Source organism: Glycine soja, chromosome 7, assembly GCF_004193775.1.
Source record: "Glycine soja cultivar W05 chromosome 7, ASM419377v2, whole genome shotgun sequence".
Lineage (NCBI taxonomy): Eukaryota > Viridiplantae > Streptophyta > Magnoliopsida > Fabales > Fabaceae > Glycine > Glycine soja.
Genome location: NC_041008.1, coordinates 11,239,836 through 11,249,415, shown reverse-complemented (window position 1 = coordinate 11,249,415; position 9,580 = coordinate 11,239,836).

Below are 9,580 nucleotides of genomic sequence, written 5' to 3'. Positions count from 1 at the left end.
ACTATTCCATCATCAAGTAAGTTACGTATTCAACTAGGAGTGCATAACATCTGAGACAAGGTTTCTCTTCTACTGTATATGAAAGGTATTTATGATTTGAGAGAATATCCTTTCCTTTAATTTAGCAGGAAACTTCTCAAAAGAGGGAGCAAATTTTGAGTGTCAGACAAATCATTTCTAATTTATAGTTTTGTTTGACTAATATAGAGAGTTTATTTAAGTATGCAGATAAACTAACACAGGATGTTTTCAACTTAATCTCAAGTTGAAATCTTAAATATCAATTGCATTAAATACTCAAAGAAGAAAAAAAATTACAACCCATAATTATATTAGTCAGCTAAAATGAGATTTTCTTTTCGAGCCAAGAAATTAGAGTGTTTAAGTTTATCTTATACCTTGTTTTTTTTTTCAATATGCCTTAACGAAATCTATCCATTAATACTATACTTTTATTTTAATTATTGGTATATTGTTTATAAGGTTTTGTTAAACACTCGTCTTCCCTTTGATTTTGTCTATAAAATTTTGTCATGAAGTTGACTTAGGTACCCCTCCCAACGTGATTAAAGAGAATTACTATAAGTGACGGATCCAGAGATTTTATGTTGTGGGGACAATATTCATAGTTGGGTAGTCCTCATTATAAATCAGCTTTTTAAATTATATTTCAAACTATGAGAGTAATTTATAATTACACATATATTATATTAAGGAAATAGATTGGTCCTGATCATTATTTGTCTTTTAACTTTTTGTCATAGTAATGCACCTGTCTAACTAAGAAAATTCTCTCTTTTTTATTTTGATATAAATGACATGAATTCTTTAATCTTTAACTATAAACAATCATGTTTAAGTCGACTAGGACGATTATAAATTATAAAATTCTTTCTTTAGGTATTTAAGGTAACTGCGTAATTATAATTTGAATTTGAGTCATGAGATCCCTAATTAAGTTGAATCAAAATCATGTCAGTTGATCCATGAGTTTGATGGTAAGAATATATTCTCTAACACATCTTTTTAAAAAAGTGTGTTCTTAACATTTCTTATCTAATCAATCAGTGTGACATGTAATTAAAAATTGTACCAAGAAGGACACTAAAGAAATTAGTTAAAAAGTATTACACATGTTATTAAGTAATTTTAATCACCTAAAAAAATAAATGTCAATTTTTTTTCTCAGCAATAAGACATTTCATTAAAGCACAAGAAGTGCAGAAAATTACAAGAAAAGGAGCTATACAGCTCAATAGGTAGTACCAATACTGCACCCAACAAAACCAGCAATTAAAGATACAAGTATAAGCTTAATCCGAATCTTCTCCTATACCATCACCATGAGAAAGAATAGGATAAGATACGGATCCTGTGCCTTCAAGAGATAAGGTAACAAAGCAATAGCAACTCGAAGTCCACGTAATAGCTTTGAAAATCACGACTATGTAAAGCAAGCAGCAGGATTCATATACTACATAGTGAATGATGCACCAAAATCCTTTTTATAAGCTTTTAACCACGACCAAGTAGTAAATAAACATTTATACCAAAGCTTTTCTTTGTCGGGTTGATGTCCTTCTAAAATGATTCCATTTCTAAGCATCCATATGTTAAATCACCATTCACCATTATCTACTAGGATGTGTCTTCTATGGAGATTAATCTTAGTAGGAAATCTATAAAGGAGAAACCTCCATATCAGAAAAGCCCACTAGGGAGGAATTTTAAGATGACACAAGCACTTACAAATATCTTCCTCTGAAGTGCCAAACCATAAATTGTGGAGTGCCATATAGGAAGATTTTACTGTGAACACATTTTATGGATCCTCCAACCAAATCCAATTATCATCATCATGTCTTCTCATGGTAACTCCCTCCAATAACACATGGAAATCATGAATCAATCTCCTTTCCCATTCAAACCATGGTCTTCTCCACCTAAACTTCCATGACCAAAATCCTTGATTCCATGAGCCCATGTCACCAGCCACCACCATCTTTTGCTACAAATTAAGGAACAATCTAGCAAAATCATTTTTAAGACACTCTTCCCCCACCCAACTATCCTCCCAAAATCTAGTGTGTTCCCATCCCATGTCCTCCATTTCATCGATTTATCAAACCAACTTTCATGATTCCCCCACAAGCTAGCTTTAAATCTCTCCACCAAATAGATTGACAATGCCTCACCTCACCCTCTCCCAAGCCTTTTCATCCATCATATTTAGAATCAAGCACCCTTTCCCACAAAGTCCCTTTTTGCTGGAATAAATTTCATTTTCATTTAGCAATAAGGGCAATATTGGATAAAGACATGTTCTTCACACCAAGACCTCATGTTCTTTGGGTTAACAAATTTTCTCCCAACTAACCCATGAAATTTTCTCCCTACCATCCTCACCACCCCATAAAAACCTCATTTGCAACCTCACAAGATTTTCGCAATGCCATCTAGGATTTTAAAGAATGATAAGTAAAAGACAGGGAGGGAAGAAAGTATTGAATTGATCAACGAGATTCTACCAGCAAAGGATAAATGCTTATGCTTCCATAATGCAAGTCTCTTCTTGAACTTTGCAATAATAGGTTCCCATGTCTCTTTTCTCCTAGGATTGGCACCTACTGGAATTCCCAAGTGGATTCATGGTTTCTTATCTTTGCACTATGTAAGAAATTCCTCCCTCCCAAGAAAGCACTTTGCCTTTCATCAATAACCCTATGAAGCACTTTTTGGAGTCTTTTTGCCAATAATTTTGTCACCGCCTTATACATGCAACCCACCAAGGAGATAGTTCTATAATCCCCCTACCCTTGCGGTTCACTTATCTTGGGAATGAGATATATGAATGATGCATTGGAACCTCTAACAAAACTATCAGACTCATAGAAATCATTAAGGAAATTAGTAACATCCTCATTCAACAAAGACCAAAATTCTTTGATAAATCCAAAGTTATACCCATTGGGACCCTGGCTTTTTGAGCTACCACACTCCCAAATAGCCTCTTTAATCTCCTCCTCACCAAACCTTGCAATTAGTACCTCGTTATCATCATTTGAAACCTTCTCAAAGGCCACCTGTCAAGAGTCACTCTCTCCCAATCCTCCTCACAAAACCTTTGTTTAAAGAAATTACAAGCTTCCTTCTTCATCTCTTTTGATCCTCAATCCAAATACCATCTCGTGAAACACCTCTAATTAAATTTTTTCTCCTCCTCCAATTCACCATGATATGAAAGTATTTCGAATTAGAATCACCTTCTTGAAGAAATTTGAATCTACATTTTTTTCTTAAGAAGTGATTCTCTATACATGACTTGCCTTTAAAACTTTTCTTGCAACTTCCTCATAGCCACACCTTCCTCCTCGGAGAAACCCTCTCCATCTTCTTTCTTATCAAGTTCGTTCACGTCTCCTAAAATGGCTTATGTTTTACTCCTTCAACCATACTTTCAACCTTTCAATTTTTCTTTGAGAATGAAATCCCTCATCATTGAGCAATTTGGTTCCCCCACACTTCCTTTACAAACTTCTCAAAATCATAGTCCTCAAACCAACAATCAAGAGTCCTAAACGGTTTCGGACCTCAATAAATGTCCACACTTTTCAAGATGCTAGAATAATGGTTAGACATATTTCTATCCAACACATATTGGGAGCTTCCATTCCCTTGACACAAAAAATCAATCAATTATACTCCTTGCTTTCCCATTAGGTTTATACCACGTAATTTTTCTCCCAATTAAAGGAACATCCTCCTTCCCTAAATCTTGAATAAATTGGTTGAATTCCCTTCTCTCCTTACTCCCATAATCAAGGAAACCTGCCCCTTGCCTCTCCCATGGTTGCCTAACACAATTAACCTCCCCCCCATGATGCACAAAATGCTACAAGTGCTACCATCTTTCTAGTCTTCAAGTCCTCCCATAGTCTTTTCTTTGACACCAAATCACAAGGAGAATAAATGTTGATTAAGATCACCTTATGTCCTCTCTCCTTCCAAATGTCATCTAAACCAACCATCCCCTACACAAGAGGTATTTAAGATGAAATAATCTTTATTCCATAAACACAACAACCCTCTTACTGCATTTGTTGCTAGTTGCATAACCCACTCAACATCGCCACCCCCCATAAACCTTGACATAGTTCCTTCCAAATGGTCTCTTTTTTGGTTTCTTGAATACACACTAGCTCAAATCTCTCCTTAACAACAATATTTCTAATGAACTTTCATTTGACCCCTCTACCTCTAAGACCCCCGACATTATAAGATAGGACTTTCATTGAACAACCTCTTTAACACCCTCTACAAAAATTCTCTCTGACTTGTTAACTTGCTCTTTATATTTGTCTTCCAACATAGCCAGTTTACTTATGACTTGTACTTCCTTTCCACAGTGAAAAAGTCCAAGTAGAATGCCAATATCCATAATTTTCCTAGCTCCTACCTTTATGTCACTAATATGCACCACCTTGCTAGTAAAGGCTCTACAAACAAAGGCTCCTGAAGGTAAAGCTTTATTGGCTTCATAAGTGTCAAACCATTGGACCACATATGAATTCTCAATCGACACCAACATGTGGCAATCATTAGTCTCCAAACCATTATTCTTAGTACCCCACCTATTGATTGTTGGACAATGGACGATAGAAATGGGGTGAATGAAAACTTTAGTCGTCTAGTCCAGTACTCTTTTTTGCATTGGTCGTTCTATGTTCTATAATTTGGTGGAGTGTCAGCCACATAGAAAAGAGATTCCAGTCTAGTGGTTCAGTAACATAGGTTGTATTGTAACTATAACTATTTTTTTGTTTTTTTTAACCATTTTAGATGTTGTCTCCTTTATAAGGAGCTCTGTATTTTGGGTTTAGAGAGCTTAAGAGTGCTTTGAATCCTTTCATTGTAAATTCTATTATTTTCAATAAACTTAAAAATTTTGCACGATATCTCCTTCTATCATCTGTGTTTCCCTGTCTCAATTGAATTTCTTGAATTTTCCCAACAATTCTGTAGAAGCAAGCTTCGTGATGAATTAAGATTGATTCAAGGAGTTTTGATGATAACAAAGATGATGACAAAAAGCTCAAAAGTCAAGAACACTTCATGTTAACAAAGATGATGACTTCAAGAATCAAAGAATGAGTTCATGATTGAATCAAGAACACTTCAAGGTTCAAAAGGAAATTTGATTTCAAGAATCAAGAATCAAGTTTCAAGATTCAAGTTCCAAGAATCAAGATCAAGATTCAAGACTCAAGATTCAAGAATCAAGATAAGTATTAAAAAGGTTTTTTCAAAAACTGAGTAGCACATGAATTTTTCTCAAAACCTTTTACCAAAGAGTTTTTACTCTCTAGTAATCGATTACCAGATTATTGTAATCGATTACTAGTAGCAAAATGGTTTTCAAAAAGCTTTCAATTGAATTTACAACGTTTCAATTGATTTCAAAATGTTGTAATCGATTACAATGATTTGGTAATCGATTACCAGTGTGTTTGAATGTTGAAATTCAAATTCAAATACGAAGAGTCACATCCTTTCACAAAAACGCTTTATGTAATCGATTACACTGATTTGGTAGTCGATTACCAGTGATAGTTTCTGAACAAAATCAAAAAATGTAACTCTTCAAATAGTTTTTTACTTTTTCAAATTGGTTTTAAGTTTTTCTAAAAGTTATAACTCTTCTAATGGTTCTGTTGACCTGACATGAAGAGTCTATAAAAGCAAGGCTTTGTTTTGCATTTCAATGATCTTGAACAACCTTTACAATACAATCCTTTACAATCTTTGAATCTCTTTGAACTTCTTCTTCTTCTTCCTTGTGCCAAAAGCTTTCCAAAAGTTTTCTAGTTTTCTAAACCTTGAAAACTTGTGCTATTCATCTTTTTCATTCCCTTCTCCCTTTGCCAAAAAGAATTCGCCAAGGACTAACTGCCTGAATTCTTTTTGTGTCTCTCTTCTCCCTTTTCCAAAAGAACAAAGGACTAACCGCCTGAATTCTTTTGTGTCTCCCTTCTCCCTTGTCATAGAATTCAAAACGACACAGTCTGAGAATTCTTTTGATTCTTCCCTTTCCCATATACAAAAGATTTCAAAGGACTAACCGCCTGAGAATTCTTTTGTATCCCCATTCACAAAGTTTCAAAGGTTTAACTGTCTGAGATCTTTGTCTTAACACATTGGAGGGTACATCCTTTGTGGTACAAGTATAGGGTACATCTACTTGGGTTTGACTGAGAACAAGAGAGGGTACATCTCTTGTGGATCAGTTCTAGTGGAGGGTACATCCACTAGATTTTCAAAGAGAACAAGGGAGGGTACATCCCTTGTGGATCTTTGCTTGTAAAAGGATTTTTACAAGATTGGAAAAGAAATCTCACGGACCGCAGGTCGCTTGGGGACTGGATGTAGGCACGGGTTGTTGCCGAACCAGTATAAAAACTCTTGTGTGTTTGTCTCCTTCTTCCCTACTCTTTTACTTTCCACTGTACATTTTAATTTCCGCTTTTACTTTTGGTTAAGTTTCTCTTCTACTCCTTATTCACTTAACAACATAGTAAAAGCCTTAGAAGAGTAAATTTTTTATTAGTAAAGGTTTAGGAATAATTAATTCAACCCTTTCAAATCGATTCCCCATATATTTCATGGAAGATCAAGTCATCATTGATCAATCATTTTTTTTGTTATCTATTCGTGTTGTGTCTTCAAGATTGTATTTGAGAAGATGGTCAACATAATAAAGATAGAGAAATTCATAAGAAAGAATAACTTTAACCTTTGGCACATCAAGATGTGAGCCTTGTTGAAAGAACAGAGCATTTGGGCTCCTCTCTCTGGTCAATTGTTGAAGATTGATAAGTTAGTACTTGAGTTACAAGAGGAAAAGGCGCATCGTTGATTCTCTTATCTTTGTTTGATGAGGTTCTTTATGAAGTTTTTGAAGAACTGATTGTTTTTGGGCTTGGAGAAACTCTTCATGATAAAATCAATCTGAAAACAAGTTTCTTTTGAAACGAAGTTTGTTTGGCCTCTAAATGACGAAAGGTACGCCAATAAAGGAACATCTCAATGAGATAAACCCTGTTTGATGGAGCTACACAACATTGATGTCAAGATGGAAGAAAAAGATTTGTCAATGATTTTGTTAACCTCTTTTCCTCCCTCATATGATAATTTTGTGAGTTCTTCTAGTGTAAGCAAGGATTCCATTACACTTGAAGAAGTCAAGTCCAGTCTTTATTATAGAGAGCTTCAACTAAAGGCATCTGGGAATGGTGATGAAGCCTTAGCATTCATATTATTAGTGATTGATTCTACTAAAAGGTCGAAGAAGAAGAAAGGCAAAAGTGGCAAGAAAAGCAAAGTTGATCCTAAGGACATCTACAATTACTGCAAAGAACTAGGTCATTGGAAGCGAGACTATCTAAAGAAAGCAAAGAAAGGTTATGGTTGTTGGTGAATAACTAGAACAACATTATGAACAATGGGTACTAGACTCAGGTAGTTTTTATCATGTGTTCACACAGACATTGGTTTGTTACATATGAGAAGAAGTCTGGTGGTAACATCCTTATGGGTAACAATGTTCCTTGTAAATCTGTCGGTATAGGTTATGTAAAAATCAAAATGCATGATGGTGTTGTTAGAACCTTAACTGAAGTTTGTCAAGTTTTAGAGCTTAAGAAAAGTCTTGTATTTGAGGGTACCATGAATGTGAAAGTTTTTTCTTGTTGGGTTTAAGGTGGAGTTACGTAGGTCGGAGGGAAAGGAAAGCATGCACAAGGAAATTTAAACATCCTTCAGGGTTCCATTGTGACAAGATCTGTCTTTGTTGTTTCATAATTTCGAAGTCATGCACCTAATGGCTCGTTTGATAATTCTCTATGGCATCTACATTAGGCCACATGAGTGAAAAAGGTATGGATATTTTGAGCAAGCAAGGTTTACTTGAAAATCACAAGGTGGAATCTCTTCGGTTTTGTGAGCACTGCATCTGTGGGAAGCAACATCAGACAAAGTTCCCAAAGGCTATGCACACAACAAAGGCCATATTGGACTACATCCATTCTAATTGTTGGGGACCTTTGAGAGTTCCATCATTGTGAGGGGCAAGGTATTTCCTCTCAATCATCAACGATTACTCTAAGATGACATGGGTATTCATGATAAAGTAAAAATTTGAAGCTTTCAAATTTTTCAAGCATATCATGAATCTTATGAAGAATTAGATAATAAAGTCTCTTAGAATTTACAATGGCTTGAAATTCTATTCTATTGAATTCAATGAATTCTATAGTAATGAGGGAATAATAAGACAATGTATTTTATGCTACACTCCATGATAAACCACTTTTGAGTGATATTTTATGTGAATTTTTGTGCCATTTACTTGCATTTGTCTTGGTAGAACTAATGTTTGGACATTAGTTTTGTATTGCAGGAGTATAGCCACTTAATTAAGTGAAAAAATTGAAAATTTCATGATTTTATAAAGATCTGAAGACTCTGCACTTGATAACGGTTATGGTGCATTTATCATGACTGTGATAAGCACTGCAACCATGGCAAAAGAATAATGGCCCTCTAGAACAGTGCCAACCGTCCGACAATGGCCATGGTAAATTCCATCACGGTCGTAGTCAGCTCATGAGGGTTGAAGTCAATCCTCAACGCCTTAAAGCTTCAGTGTCATGATTTTTTTACCACTACTTTAGTGCGCCTTTTTCTGTCTAACACCTATTAGGAAGTTATAAATATGGGTTGTATCTTGTATCTTTAGTAACCTTTTATCTTTTTACGAACTTCGAGAGAACCTTGAGGGTTTTTGAGAGCTATGAAGCGTGGGAAACATCATGAGGCCAAATCATGATCATCATTCCTACCTTATTGATTTGTCTATGTGATGTAAGCTCCATTGGAGCTTGTAGGCCTAGGATCTTCTTCATCAATGGATTCCTTTGCTTCTTGGAAGATGAATGGTAGCGGAATGGAGAAGGAAGAGAGAGAGGAGATGTCACTTCAAGGAGAAGATGAGTCTAGAAGAAGCTCACCACCATAGGAGGCCATGGATAAGAGCTTGGAGGAAGAAGGAGATGAATGAAAGGAGAGGAAGAGAAGAGCACGAAATTTTATGCACTAAAAGAGCTCTAAAATCTGAAGTTTAATATTCAAATTATCAAAGTTCAAAAAAATGCACACACATGACCTCTATTTATAGCCTAAGTGTCACACAAAGTTGGAGGGAAATTTGAATTTCAATTCAAATTTCACTTGAATTTGAAATTGAATTTGTGGAGCCAAAATTTCACTAATTATGATTAGTGAATTTTAGTTATGATTCAGCCCACTAATCCAAGATCAATTCCAAGATTCTCCACTAAGTGTGCTTAGGTGTCATGAGACATGTAAAGCATGAAGGACATGCACAAAGTGTGAATATATGATGTGGCAATGGGGTGTAGTAAGCAAATGCTCACCTCCCCATCTAAAATTTAATTGGATTGGGCTTCTACCAATTCAATTAAATTTATTTCCCAACACACACATCAAATATTCACTTAGTGCA